Source organism: Puma concolor, chromosome C2, assembly GCF_028749965.1.
Source record: "Puma concolor isolate L17-30 chromosome C2, mPumCon1.1.hap2, whole genome shotgun sequence".
Classification (NCBI taxonomy): Eukaryota; Metazoa; Chordata; class Mammalia; order Carnivora; family Felidae; genus Puma; species Puma concolor.
This window is the reverse complement of record NC_141675.1, coordinates 143,663,636-143,680,630: the sequence shown is the minus strand read 5'-3', so window position 1 is coordinate 143,680,630 and position 16,995 is coordinate 143,663,636. Positions and strand designations below refer to the sequence as shown.

The 16,995-nt window shown below is 36.5% G+C and overlaps 1 long non-coding RNA gene across 1 annotated transcript in view; it reads left to right on the top strand.

The window, feature by feature from the left end:
• The window catches only part of LOC147577569 (uncharacterized), a 137,845-nt gene extending 127,473 nt beyond the window's left edge, over positions 1 to 10,372 (top strand). Inside the window, exon 3 of the long non-coding RNA XR_015255862.1 lies at positions 9,764 to 10,372. This is a non-coding gene — a long non-coding RNA (uncharacterized LOC147577569). The remainder of the gene's footprint in view (positions 1 to 9,763) is intronic.
• The last annotated feature ends 6,623 nt before the right edge of the window (positions 10,373 to 16,995 follow it).

Below are 16,995 nucleotides of genomic sequence, written 5' to 3'. Positions count from 1 at the left end.
CAAAAAATATAGAACTTCTAGCTTTTAGGTTTATTTTAATCAAATAGCTTAAGTAATATAACCTGAAAAACTTAGAAACCCTTCCTTAAGTGACATCATGGAGAAAAATATTGATAATGACTGCTCTTTTATATTCATTAGTTCATTCAACAAATATTTCTTGACTGCCTACTATGTGTCAGAAACTGTTGCAGTTTGAAAAAAACTGTTGTATTGAAAATACAATAATGCAAGTTTCCAAAACAGATGAAAATCTTCCTCTCATGGAGCCTACATTCTATAAAAGTCATTTTTATTTTTGCTCAATGACAAGCAAACAAGCAAACAAGCCAGCAAAACATTACCAATGTTGAAATTGGCAAAAGAAAAGACAAGTAAACCTGGATTTAAAAAGTAACCCCCCAAAAAATAAATAAAAATTTAAAAAAAGTAAACCCAGTTTTGAAATATAAAAACAGTAGGGGGAAACAAGGTAATTCTAAGGTAAGGAATTTCCTGCAGGAATGCTAATAAGGAAAAGTGAATCTGACAATAAATACATCAAGTGAAAATTAAAGTTATAAGTTTCATCCAAATTTTATGGGAAAAAGGAGATTTTTTTCCTTTAATGTCATAATTTCCCCCCCCCAATGTTTTTCTTCTTGAAGTCAAAATCAGTCTCATGTAACATGACTACGAATGATTTATACATGCAATGCATTTTACAAGGTAACATCTCTAATGAAAGCCTGTGATTTGGAGGTGAGGGTAAAGTGACTCCATGGCTCCTCCCCCACCAAGCAAGAATTTTTTCCCTCAAGGGTAATGCTCCCTTTTCAGTTGGGAGTTAATGAACTAATTCAGTAATAAAACATGATTTTTCCCTATTTCTTTACGGCTTCACTAATTTTACTCAGCAGGCATATTTGGATGTCTAATAAATTACCAGCACAGGGCACAACACTGAAGATAAAAAGATTAGTCAGATATGGTCGTGTTCTCAAATAGTTGCAAAGGGGCTGGGGGAGATGTGAAAATGGACAAATGACAATAGGAGAGAGAGAGGGAGAGAGAGAGAATCCAAAGCAGGCCCCACACTGTCAGTGCAGAGCCCCCTTGAGGTTCGATCTCACCAACCATGAGATCATGACCTGAGTGGAAATCCAGAGTTGGAGGCTTAAATGACTGAGCCACCCGGGCGCTCCTCTTGCTCTTACATTCTATGATTTTAATGCTATGAAAACTTTATTTACAATACCACAGTAATTAATTCATACATTTATATTTTTCCACATGTCAAGTACTTTCCTATGGAGATATTAAGTTTGTCTATGAAATGATTTTAGTAGACTTTTAGTATACTTCTTTTTTTTGGATAGTATCTGAAAGGAAATTCAAAACAAAACCGACAACCGACTAAACAAAACAAAAATCCTGGTTTTTCTCCAGTGGTCTCTCTGCTTTCTCTCAAATACAAAGTCATATATTGTCATATATTTTTTTTTTTTAATTTTTTTTTTTTCAACGTTTATTTATTTTTTTTGGGACAGAGAGAGACAGAGCATGAACAGGGGAGGGGCAGAGAGAGAGGGAGACACAGAACTGGAAACAGGCTCCAGGCTCTGAGCCATCAGCCCAGAGCCCGACGCGGGGCTCGAACTCACGGACCGCCAGATCGTGACCTGGCTGAAGTCGGACGCTTAACCGACTGCGCCACCCAGGCGCCCCTATTGTCATATATTTTAAAAGATATCTGTTAGCTATTGTTTTTGGTTATTTATACCTCTTTCTATATTAACTCAGATGATATTTGCAAGTAAAAGCATGTGTTCTTTATACTTTTAGACTAATAAAAATATGCTGAAGTAGTGGCAACTAAAGAGAGATTATTCACCCAAATATGTTATGAAATTGTGTATACAAAACACACAAAGCAATCTAGGAACATGGCTCATCATACGTTTTCTCCCTTATATCAAATTATATCCTGGGGGTGTATTGTAGTTCATGGAAAAAGTATTAGCGCCTTTTAGAGTTTTGTTTCCTAAATTGGTTCATGTTGTCCTCTAAATTGAATCCTGCAAAACTTAAATTATTTTTTCTTTGTTAGCAATATTAAAATGAACAACATGCATAATTTTTTCTTAATTAGGTTTTAAATTCAGGGAAGTCAGAAACTATGTTCGGCATCCTTTATGAAATTTATACTCAGCTGTCATAGCAAAAACACAGTTAGCTTGGCTACTAGCATGAAAAATGAATGAAGCTTTCTTTTTACTTATTTCTAAAGTTCAGTTTTACGTTCACTAGTGCTTTGGTAATACAGCAAATTTTAGAATTAAGGTTAGAAACATACTGATCCCCAGATTTCATGCACAATTATCTCATGGAAAACATATTATTTAAAATAAGTGTATGGTTCGAGACGGTTAAAAAATGTGTTTTGGCGGACCAATAAAGGAGCAAGGATGATAACCCACGTCCTTGCCCTTTTACAAACATTTTTCTTTTATTCTAGTGAGGCCATAGAGGTATCACAAAGAAACTTTCAAATCATACCATTATTTATTTAGTAGCAATAATTCAGATATGGACAGTCCATTAAGAAAGAGCTCCCCAGAGCTCCTGACACAGCATACTCCAAAACAAAAGTTATTATGATTTATCACTCATCACAGAAACTTACCAGCATCAACACTTACTACACTCAGTAAATGCTAGCTTGTTAAGACATTTCTTGATGTATTATCACATTTATAAGGTAAACTTCCCACTTTTAGTTCTAAACCATTGACTCAATCTTGTACCCATCAAATAAATTGATTTACATAAGGGGGAGAAAAAGAATCTCATTTATTTATTCATTGATTTTTTACTCTTGTGACAGACACCTACTGTAAACCCAATGCTCCAAACCTACTAAAATGCATTCAAGCTCATATTGGGGAAACAAACGTGTGACAATCTTGCCAGTGAGACAACATACTCCCTCGAGTCTATTCTCATCCTTAGGCAGACAAGTGAGGAAGAAAATAGGTTTGCTATGAAGACTGTTTCCATTCTGTTTCTATGTTGGTATTCTTCCGGTTTACCTCTAATTTTGTGATGATTTCTGTTTCTTACTGTAGTTGCTAAATTGTTAAATTCTTCCAGTGATTGTGCATTTCACACTGGGGGTCACAGTAACCCAACAAGAGAGTTTAAGCAGAGAACCATTCATCCTCCTGCTCATTCCTAAGTAGGATGGCAGAGACTCTAAGACAAAGCAGTATTTATTTCCAGCCCTTTGCGTTTATGTTTAATGCTTAAAATATAATCTATCTTATTGGAAACTTTTGGAAATCTTAAATTTAAGTTTTAAAGTGAAACGTTTAGGAAGGTTACCTTAAAGGAAACCTTTGGAAATCTTAAATTTAAGTCTTAAAGTGAATCTTTATTTCCTAAAACAATAAAACGAGCTGTAGCAACTTTTGACCCAGTCAAGACCCGAGGTGAGTATTTAACATTTGCATCTGAGAACCAGCCCTTGAGCATAATTGCTTTTTGAAATTCTTAATCCGTAAACTTGGTTGAAAATGCACTGCTATGTCCACTGATAGCTTAAAGTAAACCCCCAGACTCCCTAACTGCATTTCTAGGAGATCTCACTACTTTCCAGAATGAGTTTTGGGTCTCTATTGTCTCATATTCTGGCCTTTTTTGTTCTGTCATGTTAGCGAAAGTCGATGAAAATTAACTCATTCAAAACCAAATTCTAGCATATTTTGAAGACACGCTTTTGCTTGTGAGGGTTGTTTTGGGCTCCCAACCTTAAACATTGGACTCTTTAGTAAGCAGAAAGCCAGATAAAGTCAGAACCGATGTACATCCGATTCAGGTGTCCTGATATAAGACCACATCTGGAAGTGGTGGGTTTTAGGTTAAGTGCCTAAACCAATGAGATGGTATTCCTTTGTATGTAATTGTCCTTCGATTTCCTTCCATCTCTCTCTTTTTAATTTCTTAATCCTTATGGAGACCTTGGGGGTCTACATAGCCCTGTTGATAATCATAGCCAATACTTTGTAAACTTGCACCTTGGCAAGACTAGTAGGTAGCAAGGTGGTTGCTTACATATTGGAGAAAAATGATACAAGTCTTCAAAAATTTAGAATCTGGATAGGAAAATCAAGCTTGAGTTATTCTTACAGCTATACCTCTTAAGACCTCTTACATAACACTCATTTGACACAATGTAAGTTCAATTTCTTAAAAAAGAAAAACATTTAAAACCCCCAGAATACTTTGAGGTAATAACATGCTGTCATTATAGTTTGCCAAATTTCAAGAAGAAAAGTAATAATATAAGAACTAGATTTATTTTCACACTGAGTCAATGTTTTGGTTTCATTGTGGTGTAGGGCTAATGCAATTTTCAAGATTTTTAGATATTTATTTTGTGTGATTTCCCTAGACCAAACCGTATCCTCTTTGAATTTTGGTACTTTTTAATGGGAAACAATTTTTCAGCAAATTAAACTGGTTGGATTTTATAGTTCTTGCTTAGAATGTCTCCTACCCCACCCCCGACTATTCTTTCATCAAATAGCAATTACTCACCGTCCACACACCATATTACTTGATTTCTTTTTCTTTTTAGGAGACCTCTAGTCACACCAAAAAAAAATTAATAATAATCATTTTCATCCTAAGTGTTCTAGTATAGAATTTTCCTTTCACAAAGCATCTATCTATGTTCCCTATTACAGTGATTAAAATCAGTTTCATGTAGTGCCAACAGGAGGATCATTTCTCTCCCTCAAAGAACTATTGTAAACACCTAATCTCTTTTATTTATATTATTCCTACTGTATAAGGCCTCTTTTATGATATCTCTGATTCTAGGGTCACACTGTCATGTCCCAGATCTTTATAGGTGTGTAACGCCTTTCATCTTGCTCCAATATTTGCTTTAAAAATGGATGAGATTTGATTTTGACTTGGGTAGTCTACACTCAGACAGCAGCAACTGACTTATCAGGATCCAAACACCCTCCCTACCATCTGTGGGGAGTTGGCACATCCAAATTAGACAACAGATCAGATTGTAAGGTCTTCTCTGACTGCACAGACTCAAAATGAGATCTGAGTTCCCTTCGCAGCCTTCATCTCCTTAGGAATGTTCCAGAATACACTGCCTTCTAGTTCTTTCTCCCGATTCCCCATAACTAGTATTTAAGTAAATCCTTCAAAAACATTTTAAAATTATACTTTACTGACACTCCCATATTGGGCAGAACACTAAAAATAGTCCCCTCTGAGGCCCCAAGTTTGCCACTTTACCAGTAGGAGGTCTTCTCAGGAATTATGATCTCCCATCAACCCGCCAGACAAATATGTCTTTTAGGGGCTGATGTTCCTATTGCAGAGGCTTTTCTTCTAACTATGTAGAGCCAGGTTTGCATTGTTATGTTTAACCCTGCCTTAAAAGGAAAGGCCTACTCAAATAGAAGCAGACTCCCCTCCTCCACTCACTAGTTACAAATTCTGAAAGGTTACATACTGAGGCCTTTCTTTATATCACAGATAAAATCCAGATTTTAGTGTGTATTAATTTTGTGATTTGGGCTAATTTCATTACTTAAACTGTCTGCCCTTCAGTTTCCTCATCTTTAAAATAAAGCTAATATGGGGCACCTGGGTGGCACGGTCAGTTAAGACTCCGACTTCAGCCATCTCTGGTTTGTGAGTTCGAGCGCCTCGTCCAGCTCTGTGCTGACAGCTCAGAGCCTGGAGCCTGTTTCAGATTCTGTGTCTCCCTCTCTCTCTGCCCCTCCCCTGCTCATGCTCTGTCTCTGTCTGTCTCAAAAATAAATAAAACATTAAAAATTTTTTTAAATAAAGCTAATAATATAGCACGGAGTTCATACACAGAGTAAATGTAAGATAGTACAATGCCTGATAAAAATATAAACACTCAATGATTATTAGCTATTATTGTCTTTTTAACATCAGTAACTCTGAGTTATTCATTCTTTTTCAATTATTCATGGTCTTTAGCAGGTTAAATAATAACAGAGCTCTCTGGAAAAATGAGGGTTGACATGTACTTTGAGTAGGGTCCAACCCAGATATATTTTTGACATATTTATTTTATTTACCTTGTAATACATGTTTTCACAGTATGGAAATAAAATATGATCAATATCCAATATTGCATAGCATTTTTATTTATATATATGTATATTTTAAATATTTATTTTTGAGAGAGAGAGAGAGAGAGAGAGAGAGAGACAGAGACAGAGCATGATGGGGGGAGGGGCAGAGAGAGAGAGACAGAATCTGAAGCAGGCTCCAGGCTCTGAGCTGTCAGCACAGAGCCCGACTGGACATTCCAACTCACCAACTGTGAGATCATGACTTGAGCCCAAGTTGGACCCTCAACCAACTGAGCCACCCAGGCACCCCCTGTATAGCATTTTTGTATACCACACTCAAACATACCTAATTCATTACACGTTAATTATTTATTAATTTACAGTTAATTATTTTATATTATGTTATATATAATATTATGTTATATATATGTTACATTACTTTATATTCTGCTAGCTTGTTATTTTGTCATTGAAGTATGTCTTTGTAATATGGGAAGACATTGCTTGGTATTGTGTGGGCTAGACATGTGCTCTGGTTATTTTTCCTAAAAAATAAAATGGAACATGAGATTTTGCTATTTGAATTTTCACTACCCAACAAAATTTTAGGATTATAGATAGCAAGCATTACATTTTCTACCTCATTCATTCTCTCTTAACCATCATACTCTCTGTTGACTCTTACACTTTCAAATCCTGAATGAGCACTGTCACTTACTTGTTCACTATTTGCACAATTCAAGTCCTATGACTACTTTTGCACCTGTCCCTTAACCGATCTGCTTTCTAAAGTTGACCAGTGTCTACTGAGTAGTAGTCTTTCACTGGAATTATTTTATTCATGGGCATTTGTGATATTTAAAATCACTGATCCCTCCTGCCCTTATTACAATCTTTCCCTCATCTCTCTGAAACGAGAACGTTATTTTTTGTATATGTCAGTTGGTAGCTAACTTTGTACCCTGTCCTGTTCTTTGAAAAATAAATGTTTAACAATGTCTTTCTTTGGTTGGTTTGCTTTTAGTGGGTCTCCACTTCTCATAATTTCAACCATCGTTTCACAACTAGATGCCCCTGAAAGCGCTAGCTTCAGTCCTAATTCTAGTTTTTGGTGTACTTTTAGTAAATTTCCAGGATGTCTCCCATTTAAAATAACTAAACTGATATCATTATATCATTTGTCCCCCAAATCAGCTCTTACTTTCTATGTTCCTATTTGTGTTCATGGTATTATCATTCTCCCCGTCACTCAGATTTGAAACCTCAGTCATCCAAACGCTCTATTTCTCCTCATTTCTCACAAATTTTCAATCTCCATATCCCACTTTTTAAAATATGCTAGCACCGGTTGAATCTTTCCCTTAATCTTTATCTCAATTTGCATTACTCTAGATCAAACCCTAGTTGTACTGTCCTGGTTGTACTACAATAATATACCAACTTTTGTCACTTGTGAAGACTGATAAGACTTTGACAGGTACACAAAAGACGACATTATGTATCAAGAAGATACATTTCTTTGAAAATATAGGGCTCATTTTGGTAAGTTTAAACAGTAGTAGTTAGGTTTATACAGGTAAAGAATAATATTGTCTGAAAAGTAGCTGGGACTAAAATCTTAAATCCTAGACCACTGAGAAATATTAGGGAACATGCTTTCTTTCCCATTGCTTTTTTTTTTTCTTTAGTATCCATAGTACCTTGCAAAATGTTTTGCATATTTTAGATGTTCAAGAAATTTTTATGTCAGGAAACAAATGGAAATATTTTAAGCATATTGAATTACTAAAATGCACATTGATTCATAGCTTTTAAAAGTATAAAAGACACAGGAATTATCTTTATTCTGTTTCTGTAGTTTATTTATTTAAACAATGATATAAATTTTAATATTTTCCTTAATTGTCATTGATAAGTATCATATACATATATATCACATGTATTTGTTGACTATATTACACACATACACATATATGTATGTGTACTATATTCAAAGTTAATAATTGATTGAAAGAGCCTATCCGGTGCCAGAGTCTTGCTTTACTTTTGAATTCTTATTTTTGGTCTGCTCTGTTTACAGAACATCCCTTTCTGTATGATATTTGAAGAAACTACTGAGTTAAAAATAGTAACTGTTGTAAAAGAACTCAGCTCTCGGTACTTGGTCCTATTATTCATCTTACGTGGCTGATACACTTATAATGCAGTGATTCATATACATGTGGCTTTTCAAATTTTTTCAGAAAATATGAAGTCATACATCATAGATTAATATTCTTCTCATGCCCTCCCTGCTACACCCATACACAAATGTCTCTTGTGGTTAGGGATATTAATCCTTTCCTGTGGTTTTGCAGTCCAGGAGAATATAGTGCGGCATGCCTCCTGGTTTAAAACAAAAAGGCTTATGGTGTTCTTTGACTTTCTGTTCCCTTGGCTTTCTGCAGAGGTCAGCATCCATGGGAGGGATTTGCTTTGTTTTTCTAATTATTGGCAGCTGGGTGAAACAGCATCCAAAATGGGGGGGGGGGGAAAGCAACAGAGAGAACTTCAGACCATGCTAATAACAGGTGTTTCCAAGGATCAAGTTCTTAAACAAACTTAGGAGTAAAATGAGATCCATTTTGCAGCTGAATTGTCCCTGATGATAGATGAAAACCACCAGGAATTTGCATACAATAGCACATTTGGTTCACTTCCAAGTGTATTAAATTGATTTAATAATTTTTTAGAAGGTGATTTTGAGTAAAGAGAAGGAAAGTTGTTCAAACATGGAATGCCTACAGAGAATAATTTCATTTTGGCTTGGTTTGTTGCTCTTCCTCTCCTAGTCACATCTTTACCCCCAGAACACACACATATACACGTGTGCATGTGTACATACACATTTACATGGACACATAACTCACCGATAACCTTGTTGTAACTGTTACGATGACATACAAGGCCATTCATTTGTAATTTAAGTTATAAATTTCATAGAATTCAAAAGAGCACAAGAATACATGGTGAAATAGGTCCTTGGGGTGATCCTGAGTTGCAAGACTCCTTAAATTATTTAGAAAGTTATCTTGAGTTTATAGAACTTGGTACAAATGTTGACATGATAAATTTAAGCAAAGAGAGGTAGAAACTATTAAATACTCCCTCATGAAAGTATTCTGTTATGTTAATTTGAGAGAGAGAGAGAGCATGCATGGGAGAAAGAGGTCAAGGGAGAGAAAGAATCTTAAGCAGGTTCCGTGCTCAGGGGTCATGACCTGAGCTGAAATCAAGAGTCGGACACTCAACCGACTGAGCCACCCAGGCACTACCTTCATGAAAGTTTTCTTAAACAAATATGAGCATAAGCCAAATTTATAGCAAAATCATGATCCCAAAGAGGTTATCCCTCATACATAAGGTGCCAATGTTGAAGTTTTAGCAACCTATACATTCTACCAGAGCTTTTAGGAGGTGGGTGAACTAGCCCATTAACTTCCAACACTCACAGGGCTCATTCACCATCATGTGAAAATATGTTATGTTATAGTGACTTAGAGTGTATCAAAGGCCAATCAACATTAGAGACAGAAGCAGTGACAATAAGAAGAAAGGGAACCACAAGAACAGACAGTGAAGTAAAGACACTCTTTCATTTGGTGCAGGTTTCTCCCCTGCTCCAGGACATTGAAGAGAACAAGGAGACAGCTCAGAGCTGGAGCCTGCCTCATCCAACCCTGGCCTCCTGCAAACACCGGGTCTCAGCTCAAATCCAGGCTGGCTTAGGAGAAGTTGACTTCTACATTGAATTTGAGATTAAACATTAAATGGTACCTCTTTCAATAACTAAAGGTTGTCAAAACAATTTTGAATCCACTCAAATATCACCAAAGGAAGAGAAGGGATAATTGATGAAGCATAAGTGAAGACAGTAATTGAAGAAAAATCAAATCAGATCATTTAGTTGACATCGTGTGCCATTCTATTGTCATACGGACGAGACTGAAGTGCTTTGTACTGAAGAAACATAGAGGCAGAGTCTTGAAAAATTCCCCAAAATTTTTCTCTTTTACCTCTTTAAAATAAACGTAAGAGAGGATAAATAGGAGACTACCTGCTTTTCTGGGCAAAATGCAGTCAGTATTTGAACTATTCATTAGTACTCAATGATTAGATCCAAGTTGCATTTGTCAAGCCATTTTAACATCATCAACTATGTCTTGGGCACTTCAGTTTTCAATGAATTTATATTACATGTGAATTTGTTTTCTGCATCATCTTTGTCTTTCTCTGTTATTTTTATTTTAAATTAACAAGGGATAAGGTGTGAAGTATGGTTTATTTCTTCCAAAATTATAGGACATTTTTCTTATTATTTTACCAACTTTTCCTCTTTAGAATATTTTTGGGAGTGGGGCACCTCGGTGGTTCAGTAGGTTAAGCGTTTGACTCTTGATTTCGGCTCAGGTCATGATCTCACAGTTCTTGAGCATCAGGCTCTGCACTGGTAGTGCAGAGCCTGCTTAGGATTCTTTCCCTTCCTTTCTCTCGACTCCTCCCCTATTCACTTGCTCTCTCTCTCTAAAAAAAACCAAAAAGACAAAAAAACAAAAGCAAAGAAAGAAAAGAATATTTTGGGGGAGGAAAGGTTATTAAAATATGAATGAACAGTTTCTGCTAGCATTTTTACACTTACATTTTCACTAAAATCTATGCTTATGTAAAATAATTACTTACTTTTTTTATTTTTTTTTAAAGTTTATTTATTTTTGAAACAGAGAGAGACAGAGCATGAACAGGGGAGGGTCAGAGAGAGGGAGACACAGAATCCGAAACAGGCTCCAGGGTCTGAGCGGTCAGCACAGAGCCCGATGCGGGGCTCGAACTCACGGACCGTGAGATCATGACCTGAGCCAAAGTCAGACGCCCAACCAACTGAGCCACCCAGGCGCCCCAAAATAATAACTTTCTAAATTGTTCTCTATATAACCTGAATAATGTCTTGGTATATAGGTACTATCAATAGGTAACATTTAGATCAACAAATTTTATCAGTTAGTAGTATTTCCCAGGAATAAAAATAATTATTATAAAGACTCTTACCAGACTAACTGCTTTAGCAAAGAAAGCTGTTAATTAATATAAGAATTTGTGGGAATTATGTTTCCAAAAAGACCAAATGTTTACTTCAGTTGATCGAAAACACCTACAGAGAGAACATTAATTTCCTTTTATCCTGTATGAGAAAAAGTGGTGCTCCCATCAATTTTCTCTGCTACGTGGCATTCTTTATTCAAATTACACATGCTCTCTCCTCAAGTGTTCAAATTACAGCTTTTTCTTTATTTGGAACCTGGGTCTCCTGGGCTCTCTGGTCTCTTTACTTCACCAAGATTCTGAGTATATATATCTAAATATAAATGTATCTATGCATAAATCACACAATAAATAATCTTGAGTACATTTATGTGAATTTCGAGACCTGCTAACCTTAACAGTTTTCAGATACAGTACAATGCAGGAGGACGGCTTCTGCCATGTGTAATTTGGTAAAGTCAACAACTCACCTTTACACTCATGTTGAAATTTGTATTTACCATACTGCTCTGTGTATTCTTATTTGTCTTGCTTTTCCCATTTCTAGGAGTTTTTCAATCCTTATGCCCCTGTTGCATTGTGGCCATTTCTAGCTGCCACTCAAGATTTTTTAGTCTTTGCAATTAAAATTTTCCTTTTGTAGCCATTTTCTTGGATCCCAGCACCTCATCTCGCTGCACAGATTTTTCCACTTATTTCAGCTTTTCTTATCTTCTGAGCTCTGGCCCTTGAATGACTGTTTTTCTAGCCTTTTGTTCAGTGGTTAGCTAACCAGGCCCGCCACTCGTTTGGATTTAGGATCTTCTTGGTTAGTGAACTGAATTATCGCCGTGTTTTCTTTACTTCGGCTCTAATGAACTTTACTTGAACTAGAGTTTTAAGTTCTTCCTTTGACTGAAACTTCTGCCCTTGGAAAAAGACAACCATGACTTGAGGGTTCTGCTTAATCAAAGTGTTACTGTACTTGAAAAATGGTCTCACATAAATGAATCTGGCACCCAAGAAGAAACATAATTATACTTTCAACCTGACTTTTGTAGAATTAAAAAAATAAATAAATGAAGCTACAGCCATGTTTTTTTTATTCAGTCAACCAAATCAAGGCTGCTTTTCCTCTTTTTTTTCAAAAGGCTTGAACTCAATAAAATGCACATGATCTTCTGCCAAACAATTTTTTTTTCTTTCTTTCTGTGTTTTTTTTTTTTTTTTAATTTTTAAGCCCATGGGTATTTTAAGGGAAATTCAACCCACATGTTTCTGATTCATTTACACTTAATTCATTAAAATGTTGTTTTGTAAGAGCTATTTGATGTCCAAGGGCCTTATGAGTCTCTTTGTATGACTTTTTATGCCATTTTTTTTCCTCAAAAACAGGAAGTGGTATTTTGCTAAGAACTCAAACTCCAAAAGGGTTGAATTTCATCTGAATCACATAAAGCGCGTCAAGATGATTGTATCTCTCCTGGGTCATCTTTGCTACAGGAGAGCACCTAAAACTGTTATCTGAACAGACTATGCATTGTTAATGAAATCCTAAATCTGCCCAGCACAATGCCGAAGTCTCCCAAGAGAGGGAGACTTCCAAAGTCAATTTTCAAAGGGTCATGTAAAATGAAGCTCATTTATGTGAGCTCAATATTTAGCTCAATATTTGCATGAATATAATATTATTAATTAGGACTGGTGTTAGAGAAGAGATATCTCACATGTGATACCACTCAGGATACCACTAGAGTCTGTTGATGGAAATTCAATTTCTCTTTCTTTTCCGCATCTCACTCCAAGAAAGGAACTTTGTGTGAAAAGCAGGCAGGAGAGAGGAGACAGACTGTAACAGATGAAGCAAACAGAAAGTGTGTGTTCACTGACAGTAAGAAACACTCCAGTATAAAGTATCTTTGAGTCAAGCTTTCCAAATTGAAGGAAAAACTTAACCAGAGATGTTTAAATAGCAGGCATGCAGTATTTTCTTGGTGGGAAAGAAATGCTGAAGTACTTGTATAATGGATCTGCACTTCATTTGATCTGCTTTCTTTACTAGGACAGCACTGAAGGGTCTTCTCTAGAACTCCAGTTTAAAAGCAGCTTGGGGTACCTGGGTGGCTCAGTCCATTAAGCACCAGACTCTTGATTTCAGCTCAGGTCATGATCTCCTGGTTCGTGAGTTCAAGATCTATGTTGGGCTCTGTGCTGTGAGTGGGGAGACTGCTTGGGATTCTCCCCCTCTTTCTCTGCTCCTCTTGTGTACATGCTCTCTCTCTTTCTGTCTCTCAAAAATAAATAAATAAACATTACAAAAAAAAATAAAAGCAGCTTTGCAATCTCTAAATGAAAACCAGCACCACTGCCACTCTTGAGTGTTCTGACTAACCAGTCATTGGTTTCCAATGGAGGCAAGTCTTATAAGCCATAGTCTTAGTTTGGATCAGGGCTTCCACAGCCCAGATCAAAATTATTAGAAACACTAAATTCACAGGAAATTCAATCATAATCAGATGGCTTATTTTTCTGGGGCTGGACCCGGTCCTAGGTAACATGAGATCCTTAAAGGATTCTAGTGTTCCCATTATCTTGTAAAAGACTTTCAAGGTAGTTCACTGAGTTTCAATTTTGAATATTCTAAAACAGGTATTAGATGATAACAAAATAAAGTCACTAGCCAATTATCATTAGTATTTTTTTGGACATACAATGTTTAAAAACAAAAAGAAAATATGCGACCCTAATCCTAGAGTATTCACTAGAGACTTAGAAAATTAATTAAAACACACTAATTCTGAGATCCAGTTAGAGTTTTAAGGATGTATTGAACACAAGAACTTAAATAAAAACTCCTGCTCCACATTGTGAAAGAAAGATAAAGTGCTGTCTGTAGAATCATTAAGCCACACTGACTTCTAAAAGTATCACAGGTGGGAAATAGTGCCTTGGTCAAAGAATATAACCAGATCTCATTCAAAATGGATGCTTATGTAGACATGGTTGCATTTCTAAAAGTATATATATTATTGCCCCATTTAACAATGTTGTATAACAAATAACTCTAATATTTAGTGGGTAAAGCCATATCACTTTCTGATTATTTTACAAATTTAAAGTTGGGGGGCGCCTGGGTGGCGCAGTCGGTTGGCGTCCGACTTCAGCCAGGTCATGATCTCGCGGTCCGTGAGTTCGAGCCCCGCGTCGGGCTCTGGGCTGATGGCTCAGAGCCTGGAGCCTGTTTCCGATTCTGTGTCTCCCTCTCTCTCTGCCCCTCCCCCGTTCATGCTCTGTCTCTCTCTGTCCCAAAAATAAATAAACGTTGAAAAAAAAAATTGTTTTAAAAAATTTAAAGTTGGTTGGGTAGTTCTGCTAATCTGGGCCAGCCTTGACCAACCTCTGCTGGTTTTGCTCATGACTCTATCAGCTGGTGGTTTGGCTGAGGGCTGGCTGGTCTGGAAGGGCTTCTCTAACATGGTTGGGATCTCTTTCTCCCTCATGGTCTCTCAGCCTCCAACAGGCTAGTGTGGCTTGATCTCATAGCAATAGCAGAAGTAAAGAAAAAGAACAGACTCTCCAGAGAGTATTTCAAGACTCTGTTTGCATCATATAGATTAACATCCTACTGGAAATCTCATGGCCAAGACTGGAGTCAGAATGGGAGGAAACTACAAAATTTCAGCAGAAAGGGATAGATTGAGAGGAGCTGCTAATCTGAGCCACTGATATGACTGATCTATCACACTTCTCTAGAAAAATCCTTAAAGTATTTTTCACAAGGAAATCCTTTCTCAGACTTTTCTGTGTGAGTTAGCACGGTAGGTGATGCATATGACTGACATGAATATATTACATTTCCAATTTTCATAATTAGCATTCTATATATTTTATTCTTTCCCAAGTTATTACAATGGAATTATGCTACTTTTCTTCCTCAAAGAGGCTTTCTTTGCTTCTTTAGTTCATCTTTCTATATGCTCTCTTTTTCTTCCTTTTCCCAAAACTCATCTCTTTATTTGAACATTATAAAATAGATATCAAATTTGATAGCTCATTTCTTTTTATTAAGTTTATTTATTTATTTTGAGAGAGAGAGAGAGAGAGAGAGAGAGAGAGAGAGAGAGCGCCAGCAGGGGAGGGGCTGAGAGAAAGAAGGAGAGAGAGAATCCTAAGCAGGCTCTGCACTGTCAGCACAGAGTCCGACATGAGTCTCAATCTCACAAAACGTGAGACCATGACCTGAGCCGAAATCAAGAGTCTGATGCTTAACTGACTGAGCAAACCAGGTGCCCCAATAGCTCATTTCTTTTTAATGCTGAATAACAGCTCATTGTTTGGATTTACCACAGTGTATGAATCTACTCATCTACAAAATGGCATCTTGGTTGCTTCCAAGTTTTGGCAATTGTGAATAAAGCTCTATAAACATCCATGGGAAGTTTTTGTGTGTGTATAAGTTTTCAACGCCTTTGGGTAAATTTCAAGGAGCAGTATTGCTAGATCATATGGTAAGAGCATATTTAGTAAGAAACTGCTAAACTGCCTTCCAAAGTGGATGTACTATTTTTGTATTCTCACCAGCAATGAGTGAGACTTTCTGTTGTTCCACATTCTCATCAGCATTTGGTGTTGTCAGTGTTCTGTAGTTTGGGCATTCTAATAGTATATAGTGGTATGTTTTAATCTGCATTTCCCTGATGACATATGATATGGACAATCTTTTCATATGCTTATTTGCCATGTGTATATCTTTCTTGATAAAGTATCTGTTAGGATTTTTATTTTTATTTTTTTAATTATTATTTTTTTAATGTTTATTTATTTTTGAGACAGAGAGAGACAGAGCATGAGTCGGGGAGGGGCAGAAAGAGGGAGACATGGATTCCGAAACAGGCTCCAGGCTCTGAGCTGTTAGCACAGAGCCCGACGCAGGTCTCGAACCCACGAACCATGAGATCATGACCTGAGCTGAAGTTGGACGCTCAACCATCTGAGCCACCCAGGTGCTCCTGGCCCATTTTTAAATCATGTTGTTTCCTTATTGTTGAGTTTTAAAGATTCTTTGTATATTTTGGATAATAGTCCTTTATCAGATATATCTTTTGAAAAAGGTTTCTCTCAATTGGTGGCTTGTCTTTTCATTCTCTTGACAATGCCTTTAAACAAGTCCAACTAATCGACTCTTTCTTTTGTGGATTGTGCCTTTGGTGTTGTATTTGAAAGGTCATTGCCAAATGCAGGGTCATTTAGATTTTGTACTATGGTATCTTCTATGATTTTTATTGTTTTGCATTTTACATTTGGGTCTGTGACCCATTTTGAGTTAATTTTTGTGAACGGTGTAAGGTCTGTGTCTTGATTCATTTTTTGCATATGGATGCCCAGTTGTTCTCGCACCATTTGTTGAAAAGACCATCTTTGCTTCATTGCACTGCCTTTGCTCCTATGTCAAAATCTGTTGACTATATTTATGTGGGTCTGTTTCTGGGATCTCTAATCTGTTCCTTTGATCTGTCTATTCTTTTGCAAAAATCATGCTGTCTTGATTACTGTAGCTTTGTCGTAAGTATTGATACCAGACAGCATCAACCCCCAAAAAGACTTGGTTCTTCTCCTTCAGTATTGTGTTTATTTTTTCTGGGTCTTTTACCTCTCCATAAACTTCATAATGAATTTGTTAATATCTCCAAGATTACTTTTGGGATTTTAATTGGGATGGCATTAAATCTATAAGTCAAGATGGGAAAAACTGACATCTTGACAATATTGAGTTTTTCTATTCATGAACATGGAATATCTCTCCACTTACTTAATTTTTCAA